A 25525-nucleotide genomic window follows, 5' to 3' on the forward strand; every position below is an offset into this window, starting at 1 on the left:
GACGTCATGATTTATAATGGGGGTAGAAAAATTAACGCTTTTCTAACAAGGGTTAGACAGGCTCTGATTTACAGTGCATCTGCCAAATATTAAACAATCAAAGAAGCTTCTTGAACATTACCTTTTTATAACCTTACATTGAATATTACATATTAAATATAACATTAAATATTGAAAGGTCTACTAATGAAATATAACAGTTGCTCTTATTCTGAAATTATTTGTTTTCATTTGAAATTAAGGGAACCGAAAACATATTTCAGTTTAAGCAGCAAAAAATATATACGTACATATAGCAGACTTTTCAATCAAATTAATGTACCAAGCCAATCGTCTAATTAATACATTGCAATTAAAATTCTCATTCTCATTCTCATATGTAGTACTTTAGCAATAGTTCACCTTTCAAGAACTAACCAGGTACAGCTAACGAAGTGAAACCAATCAGTTCGGTCTGTTTTTCTTAAAAACTAGATAAACTTGAGAATGGGACCCCACTTTCCCAAGTCATTACTAAGAGTGTCTCCATGCAGTAGGGTTGCCATTTATGGAAAGCAATTGATATATGGTTATTTTTAATGTTATTTTATTATTTATTTGAAATTAGTGAGTAGTATACATTATTTGTGTCTTCCTCAAGAAAATGGTTAGCGGTTCTGTGTATGCTTTGCATCTATTAATGTAATACAGCTAATTTATGAATACTAACATCTATGCTTGCGTATGTTGTTTGTTAGCTTTAAACTCACTTTTTCCTCACACATAACTTAATGCTTGAATCAAATCAAACGATATATTTGAAATCAATCCATTACACAAGGTATAAACTTAATATGCTAATACAACAATATTTCTAATGATGAGGACTTCTGAACTTAAAACCTTTAATTGATAACCCTAAGTAACAACTAGCTTCTGAGAGCCTCCTGCATTGTGTCGGGCCAATAAAACTTAGCGTCTAGAGTAAAATCAAATAAAAGTGTATGACACTCGGCTCGAACACAATAAATAAAATCATAATGAAATAACGACGCCAGGAACCACTCTAAATGCAATCTCCGTCCTTCGGCCAACTGAAGACTATTTTATTTACACTGATATTTCAGTTCCTTACTAACTTATGGTTTTTTCTGGCAGCCGTGTTCAATATCCTTTCTATCCACTGTTTACAGAGTAAGACATTATCTATCGGTTTCAGGCTTTGCTTTTTATTACCAATTCATGGATAGCTGTTACCGAAATCTAAACGGCGATTCCCTACTGTTATTAACTCGAGATCGACAAGCGGCTAGCGATTGTGTTTTTTTTTTCAAAAATCTGATTAATGTCCCCAGCATGTGCCGCTGGAACTGACTTTGTAGTCATTTTTTCAAAACATACTGTCGATACTCGATAGAACTGACTGTAGGAAATCGCGTAACAGTTCTTGAAAGATCATTCTGACGCTATCATCAAAGATAGCGATCTATCGGTAATCATTGACAGTATATTGAAAATGGCTGTAAAAGTACGTTCGTTACCGCGAAAATGATTTGTAAAGACATTCTTTCTGCAGCGTATCTTATTGATTCACATCCCCTTTGTCTTAAAAACAACGTCTACTTCAAAAGTAATATTAAATTCTTGACGAACTTGGATGGAAAATTCAAGCGTCAACGAGTAACCATCAAAGATAAAAGCCTCGAACACATTAATAACTCATTACTTTACACTAAGTACAAACAACAGAAGCAACGTAAAACTCTTCCAAGTGAGGACCTGTATATTCCGGAGCCGCGGGGACCCGCGAAATGCTCAAACTTCCCACCAAAATATCCCCGAGATGACCCAAAAGTTCTTTTTACTATCGCCTATAAAACCTTTGCCCATAAATTGATATCACTGTGCTCGAAACTTTCCAACTTACACCGCCCTCGGAATTTCCTCTGAAGTACCTGTTTTGATTTTTATAGGTGTCTTTCTAATTTGCTGGAAGCACCGGTTCATAGATTGAGTAGTTTTATGTCCTGTGATAGACTATTTTCTTACTGGTTTGTTCTACTGAGTACTGTATATACAGCCCAACAACCAAGTAGAGAACCTTGAATGTTCAAGGTTTGCGGGTGGCAGAGGTATACAAGTTTCAGAATGTAAAACATATTACTCGCAGTCGTATGAAATTTACGTTAGCATGTTCAATACAGCTATATTTTGAAAATACGGAGATCCAACACGGGACAATTATTATTATTTGTGCGATCCACAAAAAGTTGGTTAGTCTGGTTAAACTTGTGTGTCCATGTTTAACAATTCAACAATTCTTAGTGCGGGAGTTGTCTTTTTGAATAAAGATAGAGATTATCCAGATTATCTAGACAAAAATGTCGGACTATAGCATATATTACGTTGTATCTCGACTGTACAAACTTGTAGTGCGTTTACAGCCTCTCCTAATGACTTACGTAACTCACTCCATCATTTCAACACCCATTTTGCCTCATGGCTGACAGCTTCACCCATTTACACCTTTGCCGACTATTCAATCATAGTTTGACTCACGATGTCCCATGTGGGTGTAGTGTCTATAATATCCTGCCTCATATTAGTATCAATCTTCACTAATATTTTAAATAAGAAATTAACTAATCAGTCTAGCATTTCTTCCAACTATGTTTAAGTTGGCTGCCAGCCTCACCGGATGCAGCTGAATACAGGTATTTTACATGGAGCGACTGCCTATCGGACCTCCACAACCCTGTTATCTAGGTAATACGTACCCAATATCATGTACACCCAATACCTCTTCGTAAGACTGCTAACCACGAAAATTATATTAACTACGGAAATTATTGTAATTGTTGGTGTTGATTCTGTTGCCTTATAAATAAAACAAAACGTAAAAAAATAGATTTGTCCAGCTTATTATTTGTGTAACGTTTTTAAATAATTTTTAATTTGTTAATGCAGAAAATGTAGTTTATAAAAATTAAACACTAGTTTTATCGTATAAAAAATCTCAATTACACGGTAGCTGGCTGAATAGCGGTACGTAAACGCAGCACTTAAACAAACACTCAGAGATAAAGCTTTTGTTTATTAATCAACTGGATAGAGCGAGTAATCAATTACTAGAGTCGAATAGAACACCAACAATTGTAGGTTAATTTATTCGACATCTGAAGTGAACTAACAACGTTGGGGAACCTACGGTTTTATAACAGATGGTTGTTTTTTGAAAATGTTGTTGCTACGGTTATAATAGGTGTTTTACGGTTTTTGACTGCCAGCTTCGAAAAGTCGAAACTTTCATAGGGAGGTCCATTGTATTTTTTTTGTCTATCGCTTGTTTAACTTAAAGGTATTTTATGTTTCAATGCACCTCTATTATTCTTGGTGTTTGATAAAAAGGTATTTTATGTCTCAAAGTTCCTCAAAACTTCTAGGTTTGTAAACGCGCTTATATAGTCTTTTTATATATTTGTAAAGAAATTATTATTAACCTTTTTTTGTTTGTACTTTTCGCTAATAATTTTGAATTTTGATTACTTGTTACATTCAAAATCGTGACATCCATAAAGCGGCAACTATCAAAAATCATCACTATAAATATCAAAAATGATATATCCATTTCGTAAACGTATTTCCTACAAAATACCGTACAAAAATAACGCTGAATACTTTATCTGAAATTGAGCTTTAAAAATCCATACGACGGAATGGCATACGCGGTTTGCGAAAGCGGTCTTTGTACACGGGTATTCAATAAGTTTCAACGTTCCAATATATCGGATCGATCTACCGTCGGCTGCTATAAACAGGGCAAGCGAAGCCTGGGGGCCATCAAATGTTAAATTCATTTCGCACATAACTTGACACCGGCTAGGCAAGATAACAAGGTACCGAAGGTCGAAAAACAACCTCCCAGTATCTTATTATAACAAGAATTGCTTTTTGATACTTGTTTAAAATGTTTAGATAATAAGCTGCAAGTTCTTTGTTTTGTAGTGAAGACATTTCAAGGGAATTTACTTTTTTATTTGTTAAGTTCGTTATTTTACAGGTAGTAATTCTGATGAAATGAAGGATTACGACTAATTGATTCTAGATGATTTGCGAAATAATGTAGTTCATACGGTAGTTTACAAGTCAAGTCCTTTTTTACCAATTAATTCACGAGGTGACGAAGTAAGCGTGGCGTAAAAGCATTCGTTTATGTGCCCATATATTATAACCTAAATACTAACTACTATACATCTAAAAGAACTAAATAATGGAATCTTGTAACAAATAAAGTAACTCTTAATGCTCAATAATAGGTTGTGTTCAGTTAGTAGAGATAGATAAATAATAGTTAGTGTTATTTCAATCTGAGGATTTTAAGAAGAGATTTTTAAAAGCCAATTATTGGGTCCTGGCAAACCAGACAGTTATACCAAATAGAGTACAACAATACCAAAAGAAACTATATTTACCTCTTACTAATAACTATAAAACTCAACAATAACATTGGAAGTTTTATTAGTTGTAGTAGACTATTCGACGCCATTTGTCCCATTGACGCACATATTGTACTCTCAATTATACATTGACATAGCAATTGATGATGTTGAATTAAAGGTCGTTTTAATTGTATCTCTTGAAAGAATGTTTTATATTAGTTGTTTCGGTTTTACTTGTGTTGAATACTCATGCAGCGCTCTTGAGAAATTTTGTATAAAAATCTGATAAGCGCCTCCAGCGGAAGGAGAAGGAACTATATTTGCAGTACATTTTAAATGTCAAAATCTCGGTACTCGATGGTACAGACTGTACAGAATCGCGCTACTGTTTAACAAGATGAAGCAGAAGGTCTTTCTTTTTTTGTTATTCAGCTCATATTCGGTTAACGTTTTTAAGCTTTACACTTGTACCGCCTTGTTACAAATAAGTTTATGTGCATTTCTATTGGTATCTTGGCAAATCTGATTAACGTATTTCATCGTAAACTGATTGATGGCTAAAATAGAGCGAAATTACATAATAACCTAAACCGATTAAGTTTTAATGGTTCTTTTAATACATTTGTTGCCACTTTATCTACATACCAGATAGGTTATCTGACTTATTTATCTTTATATATATAATTATTCTGTAAGTGTGTATGTCACTGAACTTCTCTTAAACGACTGGACCGATTTTGATGACATTTTTTGTGTGTGTTCAAGGGGATTTGAGAATGGTTTAGATTCACAATTTTGTCCGCTGGACAATGTTTTTTATTTAATTTTTATGGCAAAACAACGTTTGCCGGGTCAGCTAGTAAACTATAAAATTGGCTATTCTTCTTGTATACTCCTCGAATAAATGAACAATTAAAACACAGAATAAAAGAATACCTAATCATTAACTTATTTATTTATCTTCAAACTGATCTCTTTATACGAATTAAATAATTTATTTCTCATTCACTAAATTAAAGTTTATAAGAACAAAAAGATTAACAAATAATAGCATTGTCTGATCTAGCCCTGAAGCCGACGGCTTATTCTGTATATCTAGATTTAGAACTACGTTTTACTAGTCTAGATTTTAATGTAAGTCTTAAAAACCTAATAGCTGATATGTTCAGTATATTTTAATATTTATTGTTCATTTGTGTTCTAGATTGTAGTTAATTAGTTTTAGATCACGAGGGAGATTGTAATCTATACTAATATTATAAAGCTGAAGAGTTTATTAGTTTGATTGTTTGTTTGTTTGAACGCGCTAATCTCAGGAACTACTGGTCCAATTTGAAAAATTATTTCGGTGTTAGATAGCCCATTTATCGAGAAAGGCTATAGGCTATATACTATCACGCTACGACCAATAGGGGCAGAGCAGTAGTGAAAAATGTTACAAAAACGGGGAATTTTTTGTCCCATTCTCTCTTATGTGACGCAAGCGAAGTTGCGCGGGTCAGCTAGTTAGAAGAAAAATAAGAATGCTATACATTTTTGAGTAACATTTTAATCTTTTTGTTGTAGAGGTGTAGCAAAATAAGTTGCCTTAGTAATTTATGATTGGAATCTGGACTCTTGATTTCTTATTGGAAGATTAAAGTATTTGTGAAAAGATTTTATAAAAAAACTAGCTGACCCGGCAAACGTTGTTTTGCCATTTTTTTTTAAATAGTGCTACTTAGAGGCATGAAAAATAGATGTTGGCCGATTCTCAGACCTACTCAATATGCTCACAAGGTTTCATGAGAATCGGTGGGTTCAGGTTCAGTTCAAGGGTTCAGGAGAATCGAAACTGTGACGCGAGAATTTTAAATATTAGATAGCAAAACTGATCGCAAAATTGTTGTTAACATAAATCCTTGTCAGTAATATAAGCGCTTGATAATTGTTATTATAAACGTGGAAAATATATCTAAAATATTTTAAGCAAGAAATTCAAGCCTTAATATAATACCACGAAATAGTATATTTTGCTAAAATAGTGTCTACGAAATAAAGTTTTTATCTACTTGCTATAAAATTTTACGTCTGTACCTACATAATACGTGTTATTTCAGGTTTTAAAAATCTCATTACACAGACAAGTTTAGTATTTTGTCAAAGTAAATCTTGATTGGTTACTTTACATTAAAACATACCAATATAATACATGCGAAAATCGGTCTGTTTGTTACGCTTTTCGACTAAACAACTGAACAGTTTTTACAAAATTTTAAGATTGTTGAAGACGTGGAAACGAACAAACTACTTTAAAAAATGCTATATTCGGCTGTATATATCATTTATTTAAAACTTTATGCCTCAAATGTATTAAGCCGGAGTAAATGCTAGTGGCATTTTCTACCTGAATTAATAAGGACTTGTAATTTTTTTACGCAAGCGCCACCACGCGGGTTTCTTAGTAATTATATTTTTATAATATTCTATGACAATTTAGTTTTTAATATGACGTAGTATTTCATAAACCTCCGCCTCCGCTTCGCTTTCGGTATCGCTTCTGTGGGTTGAGGCTTTTAACGTAACGCCTACACAAGTGATAACATTATGATACCAATAAGTAATATTTAATATACTTGATTATGCCAGTGTCTCTGCTCTGCGTAGATAGTTTAAGCAAAAAATAACAAAATGGTTGACGAAATGCCTTAGAGCGACGAACGGGGTTTTCAGGCGAGCCTCTACATTTATCAATATTGTAGCTCTAAGGCTAAGTTCTTATGACCGCGCGGAACTTTCGACCGCGCGGTATATGATCGGAGTAAGCAGCTAGTATTGTCTACATCACCGCGCGGTAACAGAACGGAGAAACCGCGTGGTTACTCGCGGTTCAAGAACTAGCGCGTGGATCGTAGCTCGACGCGCGGTATTGCGCGGTGATGTAGACGATACTAGCTGTTTACTTCGATCTTGTGCCGCTAGGTCGAAAGTTCCGCGCGGTCATATAAACTTAGCCTAATGCAAGGCTTAATCTGCGTAGACCATTGCCTGCTTGGACAATGATCCACATCCCAGCTAAATAGTCTATCAACTAGTCCAATTTAATCTGAATTAGTTAAGCTGTTTCGCTATTAAAGCATAATAATCAAGAGATACTTACGCTTTAAAATTTAAAGTATCAATTAGTAAATTAAAGAGTTGAACAGCACTCAAACTTAAATTCAATTTCACTAGAACAGACACTACATGTAATACCCAATTTTACCGTTCAAGAGTCAAATCTAGTAAAGTTGGATGGCCTTTCTGCCTAACGGCCCATACAGTTTCGAAAAGTCTAGAACATTTTTGCATTTAAGCGAAATCTGCTAGGCTTTGAAGCCTTACTGAAAGTGTTTTTCACGATCTATATTGAAGCGTGTGAAGTAAATTGATAGGTTTTTGGCATAAATCGGAGGGTACTTGGTGTAATTAAGTATACAAAATAATAGCAGTATTTCATTGTTTGAAATATTATAGTTTAACTAGCTGGCCGGTAATGCGCTACTGGCAATTATCGTAAAATAAAAAAAGCTTTGGATTGGATTGGATTTGGGGTTTTGGGGTTGATTTAAGAACAATAGCTTATGTTCGATGCCGCGGCTCGAACTATCTTGTAGCTAGATTACATCAAAATCAGCTTGGCAGTTTAGCCGTTAAAACTTCAATAAGACAGAATAACAGACTATAATGTTTGTACAGATACGTTAATTGCATTGGTCTTGTATTATTATTGAAAGCTTAACTTAATTATTACTATCTACACGTATTACCAGAAACCGAGTGACAAAGGTCACAAATCACGGCACGGTATCAGACGCCATCGTTTAAACCACGGGGTTGAATGCACATAATTATATACAGACGTGTACCCCACATTAATTATAAATGTGAATGGGACGGGAATACTGTCACCATGCGGTTGAGTTTTCGTAAGACTTTACAAATTAATTGTTATAGAATTTTTTGTACCGAACAGTGGAGCTAAAACCGCGATTGCACGCGTTTCGGTCTGTGAAAAAAATGCAATTATGTTAATCAAAGACACCTTGTTCCTAAATTATGTATGTCTGTATGTAATCAGCCTGTAATGCCAATACGTCCAGACATATTTTGTTACATTTTAAATTCAGAAATGGATTTCTAAAATACGCGCAACTTTATTAGGTGAGTAAGACAATATTTGTTTCATTCTGTACAAACGACAAATGGCCCTTTTGTTGACAGGTTACTTCCAATTTTCAATCAACCTGTGACCGAATCGTCAAGCATTCCAAAGTAAAATGTTTGTCCAATAATTCACATATTACTTTACATAAAATACATGCAACCGTAAAAAATTTCACGACTTAAATTTGTGAAGTATTTGTTGAAACAAAACCTTTTGAGACTACAAAATGTAACAATTAAATCTATTCAGATTTACAAACATCATGGTATCACTACCACTGAATGGGCCAGACCTATTGTTTGTGCGTCCAGCCGTCTGTTCCCACGTCCTATCAGCCTACTATTAATACACTACTAATTGTCTCCTGTCAAAGCTGATAAACTGATAAATTATCGACACGATAAATAAATAGAGGCGATAACAAATATCTTGCGGTTTCGCCACCAATTACGTATAGAAATATTATTAGGTATTGACTGTGATTTTGTTTGGGTCGACTGTAAAATCAGTAGTTTCGTGTATCGAGAGTTTGACATTTAAAATGTACTGCCAAAATAGTTCCTCCGACGCTCACCAGAGGCGCTGATTTGATTTTCATACAAAACTTCTCGATAGCTATCCGGTTGTCGATAGTCGAAAATGATAGAAAATCGCGCTACAGGTTTCTTGGGTATAATTTTAAGGAAATAGATTCATATTATTATGTACTTTATCGTGATAAGAATCGAATTGCCTATAATTTTTATAATTAAATATATTATGTTCAATGAAAAAAAAATGTCTTGCATAATTATATTGATCAATTTATACATAAACAAGTATTTACATTTGATGTAACATCACTCTTGTTTTATCCGAAAGTTAAGAGGTGTATGAAATACAAACGCGTTTCGCCATTACCATGTTAGTCGTATCTAATAGAGGACAAGTAAGATTTGAATACAGTCTGGAATAATTTATGTTTACCAAACTGCTGGACAAACTATTGATCTTTCAAACTAATTTCGAACCGCCAAAGTAACGACAGACTGACTGCAAAATTACCCCTTTAGATTGTTGCTGAATATACTTGACTACAAAATATACCAAGTCTTTTGAGGAATTATCTAAAGCGTGGGAAGGGGTGATTTCTAACCTACCGAGTCAATTATTTCAAGTTTCAGTCAATAACGTATGAATTTTTATGTGTAAAATGTATCACCTCCCGTAACACATTTCAAAATAACTGTATCTTACTTATCTCAGTTGACAAATAGTGTACGTCAAATTGATGGTCACTACTCACTATATTGCTGATTGTCATAACATGTTAATCACTCAAATCCAAGGGAGAAAACAATGTACAGCATAGTGGCTTTCAAATAATTGTCAACTGAGATACGTGATATGATTTACGTTCAAATAATTAATCTCAAATACGAAGTTTTTACAAAAGTAGCGTAGAAAATCGCACCACTGAATATCACATATGAAAATAGGTAACAGGGGATATCTCTAAAAGATACCATAAGGGGTAAACCAGAGTGATTAATGGGGCTCCTGATTACGATGTCCCGAGCCTTATTTGATTTTTCATATGAAAAAGTTTCAAAATGTGTTCTGTAACAAGTTAAATGTGTAAGGCCGGGGAAAAAGTCTTTTCGCATTATAGTATGTATGAACTTGAAATAAAATCTTTTCTCTACACAAAAAAGCTCGATATTTGAGTACCTGACGAGCTCACTGAAAGAAACCTAATGAACCGTGTACTCATTTGTGATTCTTGAAACCAAAGAGATTTTATGACAAGTTCATACATACTATAATGCGAAAAGACTTTTTCCCGACCTAATATATAATGAGGCCTGAAATTATCAGAAAGTATGAAAAACAGACAAAAATACGTTTATATAAGTCTCCAAGGATACTAATATGATATTATGTTAGAAGAAGAAATAAGAGACCTATGTTAGGTAATAAAAACAGAAAAACTATTATATAACATTGTTTTCTTTATTTCAGATGTGAACAGCCCTTGTGAAACGGAGACAAAATAAATATAGAAAGGTAAGTCTTCGAGAATTCTCGACAGAATTTCTAGTAAAGTTTCGTTTTCATCTTCAAACACGTAACGTATCTGGAGGGGCAATTTCCTACAACTATCGACCAAACTATAGAAAATATATAGAAAATTTAGTCAGCATACCTTCCGCAAGAATTTTTATATTATTTTTCCAATAATTTAGAATATCAAATGCTCGCGATTCCGATTTTATACATTCGGTACTATGGGGTATCGAAATTTTGACATTTAAAATGTACTTAAACGGACCCCTAGAGGGAGTCGTAGGTACTAACCTACGACTCCCTCTAGGGGTCCTGAGCGGGATTTCAATTTTTTTATAGTTAGCCAGTTGTCGATAGTTGATTGTAGTCGACTGTCATAATATCGGTAATCCGCGCTCTAATATACGCAACTTGCATATCTAAGACAACAATATGCGTAATGTATATTTTCTAGAACAAAATTTCAAATTCAATCGTAGCGCGATTCTCTATCAATATCGACTATCGACCACCGGCAAACTATCGAGATGTTTTGTATGAAATTTTATTAGTGCCTCTAGCAGGCGACGTAGGTACTATCAGGTAGGTTAGGTTGGTATTTTTAAATGTCAAGCTCTCGATACTCGATAGTACTAACTGCAGAGAATCGCGTTACAGTACTATGTACAAACATTAGCCGCGGTTTAATCTAAACACATAATCGTTTTAGGAGAACCACTAACGACTGCAAAAGTATGTCGACCTTAACCATACATGCCGGTTAATTATCTAATCTGTGGCTATTACCCTAGATTTTATTTACAATCCTTATTAGGTGGCAATTTACATACTTTTAGTCATTTCGATATGGCATAGCGTTTTCAAACAACTTCTAGATATGGAGTGGATTTAGTGTTGATGAGGAATTTCTTGGGAGTGCTTTTATTGTGACAACATTTTAACAAATCCGTCAAGCAATTTTCTGCAGTAAGTACATGAGTTAAACGTTTACATGTACTCGTTTTTCATAATTAGTTTCAATTGCACTCGCTAGGGGCGCTAATCATAGTATCATAAAAAAACGTCTGCAGCTAGCAAGCTTGTTTTCGATAGTCGTTAGTATAAGACAATTTAGAACGCCAGCAAAGGAGCAATCTAAAAAAAGGGCGTTAAAAAACCTCTGATTTATTGTTAACAACATATAACAATTCAGAAAGCTTTAACTATGACTTAGCCATCAAGACTATCCATTATCATTGGTTTTCTCAAAGGATTTCGCTCCCAATAGCCATTCATCTTGTATACAGGATAAACCGTGACTGTCCATCGTATATTGTCAAAACATGATAAATAAAGTAAGACAAATCTATTGGGATTGTTAGTTTCAAGGTCTTTGCTTATTCTCATGAGTTCTTTTTACGTTCTGTTCCAAATAATACGCGTGGTTTGGATAAAATGCTAGAAGGACAAATCATACTTTCATTACTATTGAGTTGTATGTGTAGAAAGTTAGAAAAAATGTTTTTTTCTAGTATCGAGTTGAGGTGCTTAACAATGTGATATTAGAATCTCAGGTCACCGTGTTTGTGGTCACACATCTCCGAAACGACTAGGCCGATGTTCATAGTTTTTTTGTGTAAATTTGTAGGGTATACGGATGGGTCGCAAAGTATATTTCATGAGCTAGTTGGTTGATGTGTTCCCATCGCAAGAAGGCAGAGCTGAGAGCCGCGAGATTCAGCTAGATTTTAATTAAAAACAAAATATTTTTTCATGGCGTGGCTCGATATTGATATAAAATCGATTCTCATGGTTATTTTAACTTCACAAAAGCTAGCTTTCAAAGTTTTCCTATTCATAACAAGGTAGAAACACAATATACAGGCATAGTTTAATTAATTAAATGCACTTTGTAGCGGTCAAACTTGCAAACTACTTGTAATGTTTGAGAACCAAACATATAAGCTCTTTATGTAAGGAAGGTACAGTCACGAGCATAACTCGTGCAACATGTTCATACTGTAGAGCGATTCCCTTCTAGTATAAAATAAAAATCAGCGCCTCTGGCGGATGCCGTAGGAAAAAATTTTTAAACACATTCTTTATATCAAACTCTGGTAACTCTTATGGCACAGGCTGTAGTATATCACACTAGAGACTTGACTGCCTCCGTAGCGCAGTGGTTTAGGTCACCACACCGCTACCATTGCGTCGGGAGGTCGTGGATTCGATTCTCACAAGGAACAATTATATGTGCGATCCACATATAATTGTTTCGGGTCTGGTTGGACTTAGTGACTGTTGTTTGTATGTTTGTAAAAGTCGCCGCGACACAAGATCAAATCTTAATGCGGGAGTTGTCAATTCATACGTCTTGCTATTGAAAAAAAAACAATGAAAACTCTTCAGCGCCTCTAGCGGATGCCGTAGGAACAAATTTTTAAGCACATTATTTATGTCAAACTCTGGTAACTCCTATGGTGCAGGCTGTAGAATATCTATCTACAGATATTTATTTTTCTAGAATCAAATGACCATGTGTGAGTTGTCCAATGATATTTTCGTTCATAAATTTATATTGGAAAATTTTAAAATACAGTTCACAAAACTGTATACATACATTTTTACGTATGTTTGTCTTTGTGGCATGTACTTTTATTTGAAACTTGAAAAATGGAAGTAGAAGTTGGGATTTATTGTCCGCTTTCATAATATGTAGTGGTTTCTTTGTTTGAAAAATATTTTTGAAACTACTGTAGTATTTTTAGATACAAACCTGCATTTTTCCTTGATTATCAAAGACTGTATAATACCATTTTCTATCTCCACATAAACATGGCATGTGTGGATTAGAGTTATCAAAATGTTATATATTATCAATGGATACATAAAGTAGCTTTGCTGAGAAATATTCAAATATACATTTTGAAAACACCGATAGTACTATGCCTGGTCTGGCAATCAAACTCTGATCTTTAGTTCCATAATCAGCAGTCGTATGCAATACACCACACCAACCAGACCACAGATGCAGTCTGTTGTTTATACGTTAGAACTAGCTTTTGCCCGCGACTTCATCCGTGGTTTATGACTAAGGACAGAATTTTCACACAAACTTTCATACCCTATCTTATCAAAAGTAGAATTGATCAACATCTTAGCGGATGTCTTCGTCATAACATCTATCTGCATGCCAAATGTCAGCCCGATCCGTCTGTGGTTCAGACTATGCGTTTCTAGATCACTATGTCAGTTTATTGTCACCTTTGAGTTATTATATTTAGAAATAACACAATAACTAAATAAAGCGGAAACGCTACCGTGCAATTAAAAAGCTGGTACCATAAGCGTAAAACGCACTGAGTTCCATAACAATAATGACTTACACATCTTTATCTCTATATTTAGATTGATAACAAAATAGCTAAATAAAGCGAAAACGCTACCGTGCAATTAAAAAGCTGGTACCATAAACGCACTGAGTTCCATGCCAATATGACTTACACACAACCATTACTTTTCCAAGTGATATTTTTTACAGAACAGTGTCTTATATGTCTAATGTTTTTTTATCTGTCAACCTAAGGGTGATTACTTGAACGTTTTTTATCATTCCATTACACGATATTGCTGTTTTTACTTGAGGGTAGTTCGAAATTAACTTGGTGTGCGTGATTTTTTGTTTTTGTGGGAGGAATTTAATTTGAAAGCTCTTAGAATAGTAGATCTATTAGATTGTTTTATATAAATAGTTTTTTTTGCTTTGAATTTCGTTTATTTACAGGTTTTTATATCTTCGAGATTGAAAACTTGACTCCTTTTTAAAGTTCACCCGCAATTAAGTAAAGCGTATTTTTTTACCAGATTTCCCTCTATTTTCTATGTCGATATAACATTTATACAATAATTCTTATTCCTATCCTAGTAGTTTTATGTAGAATATTCATATTTAATCTTAAAAAGACATGCATTAACCTTCGATTACTTGACGTTTCGGCACAGCTTACATTTGTTTTTGTCGCAAACTAACTGAAATATCTAGTAAATATGCATCGCGAAAGCTTCAAAATTGTAAATAGGTATGTCAGTATCGTCGATCAATTGATATATTTGAATATTCTAATAACAATATTGTATGTGTTAATTCTAATACATATTCCACGAACCCATTGTTCGTTATTTCGTGTTATTTTTCCAACAGAACCTTTTTTAACTGATCGGTAAACCGTGTTAGACGAATCATTCGGGACAATGAACAGCTGATGTGCTCAGTTTCATGTTATTTGACAAGATATTATCTGATCAATCAAGATCAACTGATGGGAAACAAAGCTTTGGACGGGATATCGTTATTTATATCCCGTTGACACTCATTGGAAAATAATCGTTGAGGAAAACTTCGTTTAGTACTCCTGCGTCTAAGTTAGTTGTATTTATGTAAAAACAAGGCATCTTCGTACACGAAACAGTTAATAAGATATCAGTAGCGCGATTCTGTGCAGGCTGTGTCATCGAGTACTGGAAGTTTGACATTTAAAATGTACTGGTAAAATAGTTCCAACAACGCCCGCTAGCGACGCTGATCAGATTTTTAATAAAAATTTTCGATAGCTAGCCAGTTGTCGCTGGTCGATAGTAATACGGTTGTTATTGACATACGTCACACGCTTTTTTCTCATAGATGTAGAGGCTGAGACCAAAGAACGCCACTTGGTACGATCCTTACAAACTTCCCTTGCTTTCATTCACATCCATACATAGGAGTTGTTATACTGCCCAGTATAGTGGTCTTTTCTCTTTGTGTTATATTTTTGACAATCGTGTGTATCGTTTTTTGGCTTCATGTGTTTTAAAATAATTTGACATACTAAACTATAAAGAACACTTAATTTTTCTTAACCATGGTAATATTTACATGTGCATCGGGCGTATTTCTCTGAACGTGATAATCTCCAAAACGTAAACAATTTAGTCAGTTCATAAGTACTTGGTATTTTTCCTTCATCCGAGTAAGGAACCTTGTACGGTACATTAAAATTATTACGCTTCTTACTTACCCGCGCCGCATACGAAATGCCGTCGTTTGTATATTTCTGCCGGTTTATTTAAGACTAGCTAACGTTTGCAGTTTTGCTTACGTAATTTCGGCTCCGTTCCTTTTTGGATATACTTTTTCGGCTCAGGGATGATTATCTTTTAGTTTATTGCTGATTGCAGTCGTATCTATAGTAAATAATATTTTAATTGAGACATTACTCGGTCTTACTAATCTCATTATCATCATTCACAACTTTTCTTTTCAATAAACTTAAATAAGTCAATAACCTGTCTTGCCACAGGTCTTCCGATGCTTCTCTTCTTACATTAAAGTTCAACCAGCGTCTACTTCGCTTCGGAATTTAACATAATAATAATTATAGGATTTTTATCTAATCAAATAAAATATATAGACAAGGACGCAGCAATGTTACGTAATATCTACTATGTTATTTAACTGTAGTGTAGTGTATTTAATAGTAGTTGTCGCTAGTAAAAACGTCAATGACCTTTACGACCGGGGCACTAAAACACTTAACCACGCAGATCCATCAATCTGTTCAGTTAACTAGGAACCCGCTCCATTCAATTAATAAAATCAATTGTCCTTCATTGTTGAAGTTAAAAGACTTACAATGATGAAACCAGTTGAAAATATGACGTACATAGACTTTGTGTGATTTTATTTTAAGATATTTCTAGCCTTCAAGGCAACGTGGGACTGATCATCATAAGACCCTGATTGTACTCTTGAGTATTTACAAATACTTTTTTTTATGAACTGTATCTGTGGTCCAAGAGTGTGTGGTTCTTGTCATCACAGGGCTTCAGATTTGACGCTACGTCAGGCAGATTTTTCAATTTCTTTTGAAACATATCTCGTAGGAGTCTTCAGCTAAGTTATATAGGCATCAAAATATAAACAACGAAGCTTTGTTTAATATGCATATGAAAGGAAGAATCTTTTTTATATTCTACATTATTTAATACGATTAACTTTCAAATTAATATTATTTTATTATTAGAAACTGAATACGATCATCGTACTATCAGATTGCCTTATTTAAGCGTGCACTGTGTAGTCGTGGTCTGCGATTAGGAAATACCAGTAACACTAATGCTCAAAAATACAAGAAGAAACTTCCTCAATTCTACATTTCACTTTTCACATTTAAACCTCTTAAATCAGTCATAGGAAGCAAACATAACGATCAAAGCGTTACCAGCTGGATACTTGTTGTCGGTTGAAACAGTTTAAAAAGTGAGAGAATCCGCATTTAGAATGCAGTTAGTAAATCATTCTGTGTAATTAGTCTTAGGCGGGCGTGCTTGATGGATGTTTTGTGGGAATGTCAGCGCAAGGTATAGGTGAAAGCGAACTTGAAAATTAAAATAAAGACAGGTTTTTAAAAAAAATACTTGATGCAGCAGTTTGGTTTTAGGTTGAGATGCTCATTTTTGTAAAATAAACGTACTTAACTTAAAATAAGTAAGAAGACATTGTACTTATTTTACAATTATTGTCTATTATAGTAAATAGTTCTAGAAAAGGAGTAAAACCTAGCACATAAAAAAGCTGTTACATTAATTCATGTATGTTGTACTGTACAATAGTAATTATTGCGTTTAGAATGCGTATCTACTATTCCACATAGATTTACTATAATAAAACACAAATAGCTTTATTCCTTATTCCTTGAATTGAAATAAGTGTTAAATCTCTCACCGCCTCTGCTCTCGCTCTCGCTACCTCCTATGCCTTGCCACTCATCTTTGCTTTGTTTACCGACGTCTCTGTTTAGCCGGGACCAACTTATCTTACGCTGATGAATCGACTACAAACTGTATACGGCGATAATTTAAATTGATTCTAAGTGCTGCGGTCGTGGGTGGAAGATGAACGGCTAGCTCTATTCATTGATTTTTAGAGTAGCTACAGTATTTTACTTGAGGTTCTTGATAGACATACAGCCAAGTACTTAAATCTCATTTTATTTTACGTAGCGCACAAAATTCCAAAAAAAATAGTAAGTAGTAGTAGCTAACGCATGTGCTTGGGTGTATGTCAAATTAAATTTGACTCCGGGTCAACAACTATCTCTGATAATTCAATCAAAATCAGTCCTGCAGTTAAGTCGTTAAAGCGTGAGATGACTTGATCAATAATTACTATGGATTTTGAACCCGTGAACTTGCTTTGAATACAAGATACGAACGCTGCAAAGTTATTCCTACTGCTGTGCCACAGAATTACATTCAAACAGCAGTCACTTTATCTAATATTACACTAATATGTTACTGAAAACCTTCAACATTTACTACAAACAGTTTTCAAAGCACTCCCCCTAGTTACTTTCTATAAATAGTCTACTTAAAGTCCGACTCCAGAGTTCTTAGCGAGGACAGCGTCGCAATAAAACTGAATGCCTTTACAAAATGGATATAAATGTAAGGATTTTTAAACGAAGACAAATTTTATTTCTACTGCTGAATAAGGTGTAATAAAATCGTGACATTTTATTATAAAGATACTGAGAAACTAGTTGGTATTAAGTTTTGAAGAAATTGTTATTTCACGCTTGAGATTGTGCTATTCACTTTGAGTCTTAATTCCAGTGATTTATAGTTTCACTGGAATGCTCTGAGCAGGAATTAGGATGCATTCAGGGCTTTATAAATGCAATCCTCGTTTGAGGAATATTTTGATGTTTTAGCAGATAAACAATCTGAATGCACAGGATGTAATAATCCACATCACATTGTTAAAATCCAGTGCTAGGTTCAATTATGGGAATGAAGCCTTCAGGAACAATTTGTTCTAAGCTTAAAGCAATGTATTTAGTAACAAATCAATTCAAAAATAAGCTTTTACGAGAGTATTTAGTTTTTGGTTACGAGTATTTAGTTTCTAGTCCAGTCATTATAGTAAGTTCACCTCGGAATTCGAGATACCCAGCTGTAAATCTGTAAATACTTGTATATTGACACCCTAAAAGTTGTCTCAAAACCTACATATGGTAGGGTGTACGCAACTATAAAATTTCAAGGTCAAAGGCCACAAAAACCGGTTTTTTGCGCTTTTTTTGTAAATATCTCATTTCCTATGGAATGTTTGCTATTTGTATTCATTATTAATATTGTACAGTATAAAATTATCTACAAATTTTGTTTGAAAACATTTTTTTCACGGTGAACCGTTTTCGAAATAGAGGGCGGAATAATATTTATAATCATTGATTTATCGATAGTTCATCAACTATATATGGCGCATTTTCAACCGGAGGCACCGGTTGACCTGAAATGATCCTGTGACCGCGCGCTCTCCGCCCTCTATTTCGAAAACGGTTCACCGTAAAAAATGTTTTCAAACAAAATTTGTAGAGAATTTTACACTGTACAATATTGATAATGAATACAAATAGCAAAAATTCCATAGGAAATGAGATATTTCCAAAAAAAACGCAAATCACCGGTTTTTGTTACCTTTGACCTTGAAATTTTATAGTTGCGTACACATATGTAGGTTTTGAGACAACTTTTAGGATGTCAATATACAAGTATTTACAGATTTACAGCTGGGTATCTCGAATTCCGAGATTCTTACCTAATTTAAGCTTAAATGACTGGACTATTCGTCTTACGAACATGTAAGTAATAGAAAACGCATTCCAACATTTCAAAAGGACTTTCGATATATGACAATTTTTATTATCCAAAGTATAATGTTACAAAAAAAAAAAATATTTTGACAAAACCATGACTTTCAATCCCTCTTTAATCCGTCCTCCGTTTAACCCACCAATCTTCATCCCCCAAGATCGATGGCTTCTATTAAACACATGGGGTTTGTTCACAGACCCTATTAACCATCCCGCCGGCCACAACCCCATGGTTTGCCGACATTAGAACAATTGACGTTGATGTATTCCTTGGCAAGAAATCCCCAAAACAACTGAACTGGGTTACTTATGATTTATTCTTTTCTCTCATATATTTGTTGTAATATATATGCTGATGTAAGTGGGTCAGATCTATAGGAAAGTGTCAACTGTGTCTTATTACTGATCGATAAAGTGATTTGTTGTTTGTTTTTGTACGTGAATATGAAGATAGTGTCATTGATGACTAAGAATATCTTTGGATAGGCGAAATTGTGAAGTTCCTTCATTCACGCTCCGTAAGGGAAGGTTCATATTCGGAACATGCATCGCGTATTATCGGTCGCGTAACGCCAGAACAGACAAATGTATAGAAAACCACTTGACCGTTCACACTTCAACGATGATGCGTCGTTGCGAATCTCATACTGTTAAGGCTACGCCCAACGCATCTTCCGTCAGATGTGAACTTCCATTAGTCTGTCTTTCTCCATTCACTTCTTACTTAGTTATGCTACGGCGCTCCGAGACTGTAAAGTTGTGAATTTTACGAAGTTATTTTGGGGCTGGGTGTACTTTTAGTCTGATTTCTATATTAAATACTTGCCTATTCCGGCAAATTTACTTGCGTTTATGGTGTTCACTTCGCTCTCGTATGTAGTGGCATAAAGCTAGGTGGCCCTTAAACTAGACAGTTTTGAACAATATAACGTACTGCAAGATATTATTGACCAACAACTAAGTCAGAGGACCGTAAATTAATGTGGTTATCTACAAAGGCGTTGATTTGTAAAAACGCTTCAGCAATCAAAATTAATTCATAAAGAAAATTTCAAAGAATTCGTTAATAGTACAAGTAATAAAAAATACTGTTAATAGGCCAGGCTCGAGATTTACCTTCACTACAAAATTCCATTTGAATCGAACCATAAGTTAAACTAAAAGTTAAAGTAACGTTTGCAATTTTAAATGTAATTCGGTGTCGGTGGGCTCAAAGGCTTGTGTGTTCGACCGTGATTGTTTACTCGCTAGCGTTAATATTTTACTATGCTGCTGCCACTACACGCTGATGGGTGAGAGTAATTGAATGAAATACCTCCATTCGAGTATTAGGTGAATTAAGTCTACACTCGACATAGGGATGTGTTGATCGTATTTTAGAGTTTATGTTTAAAGTTTGATTTTGGTAGTTTTGGTTTAGAATTCGTGTTGTAGTATGGTTTGTTTTTGTGATAATTCTGCACAAGATATGAAAATCTATACTAATATTACAAAGCTGAAGAGTTTGTATGTTTGTTTGTTTGAACGCTCTAATCTCAGGCACTACTGGTGCGAATTGAAAAATTATTTTACTGTTTGATAATCTATTTATTGTGGAAGGCTATATAACAGGAGCAGAGTACCAGTAAAAAATGTTACAAAAACGGGGAAAATATGACCGATTCTCTTATATGGGACGCAAGCGAAGTTGCGCGGGTCAGCTAGTTTAGGTATAAAAAATTGTTTCTAACAGTAAGAGAAATTAATAGCTACAATATAGGGTACAATATTTTAGGTAATAGCTACCATATTAGCTTGGTACATATTTTTGTATTGTCAAAAGTATAGGTAGTAAGTGTAGCGAGTATTTTTTTTTTCTATTTTGATTACGAGCTCGTAATTTCCCATAGGAACTTGTAGGCCTTGATTTTTCTTATTGCGTTAACATTCAGTAAACGAAACACTGTTTTGTGGCCATAGAATTTTCAATACACAATCTACAAATACATCCAAATATATTGATAATAACAGAATAAATGATAAAGGAAGTCCATTTTAAATTTATTTCGATACGAATCCTTCATCTTTTAAGAAACATTGCAAAATTGATTCGTTTCTTTCTGCGAATTGATATCGCAAAGTGACATCCGTTTCACCCCATGGGTTTCGATAAGAGATCATGACAGACAAATTACTATGGGAGGGTATAAATAATAGGAGTTCTGCTTTTTGCCTCGGACTGCCCTTGGATGACGTATGGGTGTCGTAAAATTGTTTTATCTTTGTTATAATTTTGTTCGACTCCATCTATAACTTAGGCAGGCCGTGATGGTTCAAGTGGTCAAGACTTGGTAATCTTTGCCTAGGTTTTTTTATGTAATTTCAAGATTGTCTTGAACAAAGGTGTACTTAAATACATAAACATATTACGGACCGCCTGTTATGCCCTAAGGTGTAGAAAATATACATCTTTATATATATAATTCTTCTGTAAGTGTGTATGTCACTGAACTTCTCTTAAACGACTGGACCGATTTTGATGAAATTTTTTGTGTGTGTTCAAGGGGATCTGAGAATGGTTTAGATTCACAATTTTGTCCGCTTGACAATGTTTTTTTGATTATTTTTTATTTATTAGTAACGTGTAGACAGGACAACGTCTGTGGGGTCCGCTAGTACTTTATAATTTATATTGTTCTCTATGTCATATGTATGTGTAGTGTATCCTTTTACCAAATATCGGGCCCTAGGTACTGTATTCCATAAGTGTTAGAATATTCCTTACTGTACCTAGAGTATAAAGGGCCAAGTGGTGGTACCGTAAATCTAAATTTTCTGGAGACCTATTTAATTTAGTCTTTAAATTTTGTATAACAGTAACCTTTTTGTACAACAAAGGTATGATATCCAATATCATAATTAGGCAAAAACCTTTATATTCTCTTTATTAAAGCTATAAATTAAAGTCAACCTATAATATTAATTAATGAACATATTAACGATGTGCAAACAAGCATTGTTTATTACACTTTAATTATACATGTTTGATTTTGATTCTGTTTCGTTGTAATATGAAATATTGCGAAATATGATTGAGTTCAGTTTTGCTGCAGGCTAATATTTAAAGCCATATTTTGCAGAATATTTAATTAAACAATTGCAGACATTAATAAAATTGGTAAATTTATTTTATCAGTTTTTATTTGGCATATTTTTTTAAGTTCTTTGTGAGCTTTACGCGTGATAGATTGATAATAAAATATTTTTTGGTGGAATATGTTATATTATTATCTCATTTAAATGATTTCAGCAAGTCGGTAAGAAATCATCTAATTTTAAAATTATTTTAATTTTATTGATATATGGAAAGTACTTAAATAATCGTTTAGAATTTCTTAAGATTTGACTATACTATACCTAATGTTTTTATACATATATAAGTGAATTACAAAAGTACTTTCTTATTAAAATCTAATGAAAATTCTTCAATTCTTGATCTGACTGTACAAGTATTTCATTAAAAGTTTTGCAATATCTAAATCAAAGTTCACTTCAAGCATTTCTAGACTTAGTATTTATACGCTTCATTAGAAATTGGGATTTAAAGGATCAAAAGCAATTACAAATTGTATATACATACGTTTCATTCATATTTATAAACTCTGGCTTATACTTAAGTAGATACAGCTACAGAGAAAAACTCTTATTTGATTTCAATAACATACAAATCTATACTAATATTATAAAGCTGAAGAGTTTGTTTGTTTGATTGTTTGTTTGAACGCGCTAATCTCATGAACTACTGGTCCGATTTGAAAGATTCTTTCAGTGTTAGATAGTACATTTATTGAGGACGGCTAAGGCTATATATCATCAAGCTACGACCATTAGGAGCAGAGTAGCAATGAAAAATGTTACAAAAACGGGGAAAATTTTGACCCATTTTCTCTTATGTGACGCAAGCGAAGTTGCGCGGGTCAGCTAGTACATACATACATAAAACCACGCGTTTTTCCTATTACGGGAAAGTAGAGACGAGAGGACGACAGTAAATGTTTGAAGTACTAATTTAGTACGACAATTTAATTGTCAATTTCATGTTCGATACGACTTCGATAGTATCGCGACAAAGGCAACTTTCAGCAAAAGCCAAACTTACTAATCGAATACTGCAACTGAACTGTAGCGCGATTCTGTACACTCGGTATTGTCGAGTATCCAAAGTTTGACATTTAGAATGTACTGCCAAAATAGTTCTTACGACGCCCGTCAGAGGCGCTGATCAGATTTTCATACAAAATTTCTCGATGACAAGCCGTTGTCGGTAGTCGATAGTAGAGAATCGAGCTACTGTCAACTGCATTTTGACATTTGTTCGATAGTATCGTATCGAAGTTCACAAAACTTACGTTCAATAATAATGCATTCATTCGCAACCGATTGCTGAATGAAAAAATCCATTCAGATATCGGTTCTGTGAATTTGTAAAAAAGTAGTGGAAACGTTCATGGTGTATTTTCATTTTCGTGTAACCGCATTAATGGTTGGTAGTGGTAAGCCTTCTGTGTGAACTATTTGGATTCTGCGTAAAGGATTATTTTTTGTGTAATGGTCTTATATTTGTAGTAACGTTTTTTTTCATTCACTTTAATATAGGAATAATATTCATTATTTAAAAAGAATTAGGTTCATCATAATTATTAACTTTTGAAAAGTACAAAATGTACTCAGAAATCGGAGGCATGCAACTTTGAGTGGAACTAACGTGATGGCGTGAATAATTGAGAGTGTATACTATATAAAATACGCATGTTATAATAATACTAGAGGCCGCCCGCGACTTCGTCCACGTGGAAACCCTTCCCATGTAATCCGGGATAAAAAGAAGCCTATGTGTTATTCTGTGGTCTTCAGCTACTTGCATACCAAAATTCATCGTAATCGATTCAGTAGTATTTGCGTGAAAGAGTAACAAACATTCATACATACTCACAAACTTTCGCAATTATAATATTAGTAGGATATTTTTGTTATAATAATATTAATGCATGATTAAATAAATTCAATGAAATACAAGCAATACAAACAATTTACCATTTGAATAGGGTGGTGGAGTTGGACAGTCCGCATGTTTGTACACCCAGCTAATTTGTATTCACTCTCATATGCATATCCCTACTGTTACTCTTTGCCGTCCTTATTTATGTACGTACTTATACGGAATATTTATATAAAGCTTTTGTTATTCTTTGAAGGGTAGATAAGTTGCGTCAGGATTTACTTAAATAGTATAGAAACGCACATATTATCGATAATGATCTTTATAAAAAAAGATATATTTAAATATCAAATGCTAAGTATTTGTAACTTAAAGGTATTACAAAATGGAATTACTAATTAGGTGACTATGTTTTCAAAATTTCGAACAGCTCTCTCAATTGCTCCAATAATGCATTTATTAATCTGTGCATTGGGTTACACGAACAGACGGAAGTTGGTTGTTTCAATTCCTGCAAAATATTTTCTTTTTATGTCAATACCTGATGTTTCGGGTTTGATTGTGCTTATTTGTAATTTGTTTGTTTGTATGTTTGTAAATAAAACAGTGACAAGATTTCCAGTAACTAAGTTAGGGGAATAATAACCTGGGACAATCGCATCACAGTTCCCTACACTAAAAAACTGTGGTCTGATTTAAAAATTCTGTACTTAAAATATTTTAACAAAATACTATTTATTGAATGTTTTAATCAAATATGCCCACGTTTGCTCTTAATTAAATGTTTGTTTCAGTCCATTAGTAATTTCACTACTAAATACTGTTAAAATTTCATAAATACTAAATATGACATGTGCAGTACAATTACGTGATTGCTATGCAGGTATCAATGCACGTGTTCTTTCACCTTATACATATTAGTACAAAAAATATAAACAAATATTGAAGACTAAATTAACTCCACATATTGCATATCACGTATCTTATTGACAACTAGTGAATGTCAAAATTATGGTTCCTATTTAAGGGTGTGGCTTTCAAATATTTGTCAACTGATGATTTAGGTTAAAATAAGATGGCAGGTATGGTGATGATGCCAGACCACATTACCTTTGTACATTGTCAATTAAGTTTTGAATTAATAGAGCAAACTACAATATCAAATTATAATCTGTAATCAAGTAAAATAAATGAGGGATATACAGAAGGACATCGAAGTATT

At 33.9% G+C, this 25525-nt stretch overlaps 1 protein-coding gene across 1 annotated transcript in view; it reads left to right on the forward strand.

Annotated features, from left to right (window-relative positions):
• The window catches only part of kek5 (leucine-rich repeat, immunoglobulin-like domain-containing kekkon 5 protein), a 293821-nt gene that overhangs the window by 195521 nt on the left and 72775 nt on the right, over window positions 1-25525 (forward strand). Inside the window, exon 2 of the mRNA XM_076125827.1 lies at window positions 10606-10650. The gene's annotated coding sequence lies outside the window, so the exon portion shown is untranslated. The remainder of the gene's footprint in view (window positions 1-10605; window positions 10651-25525) is intronic.

This window comes from Anticarsia gemmatalis, chromosome 18, assembly GCF_050436995.1.
Source record: "Anticarsia gemmatalis isolate Benzon Research Colony breed Stoneville strain chromosome 18, ilAntGemm2 primary, whole genome shotgun sequence".
Lineage (NCBI taxonomy): Eukaryota > Metazoa > Arthropoda > Insecta > Lepidoptera > Erebidae > Anticarsia > Anticarsia gemmatalis.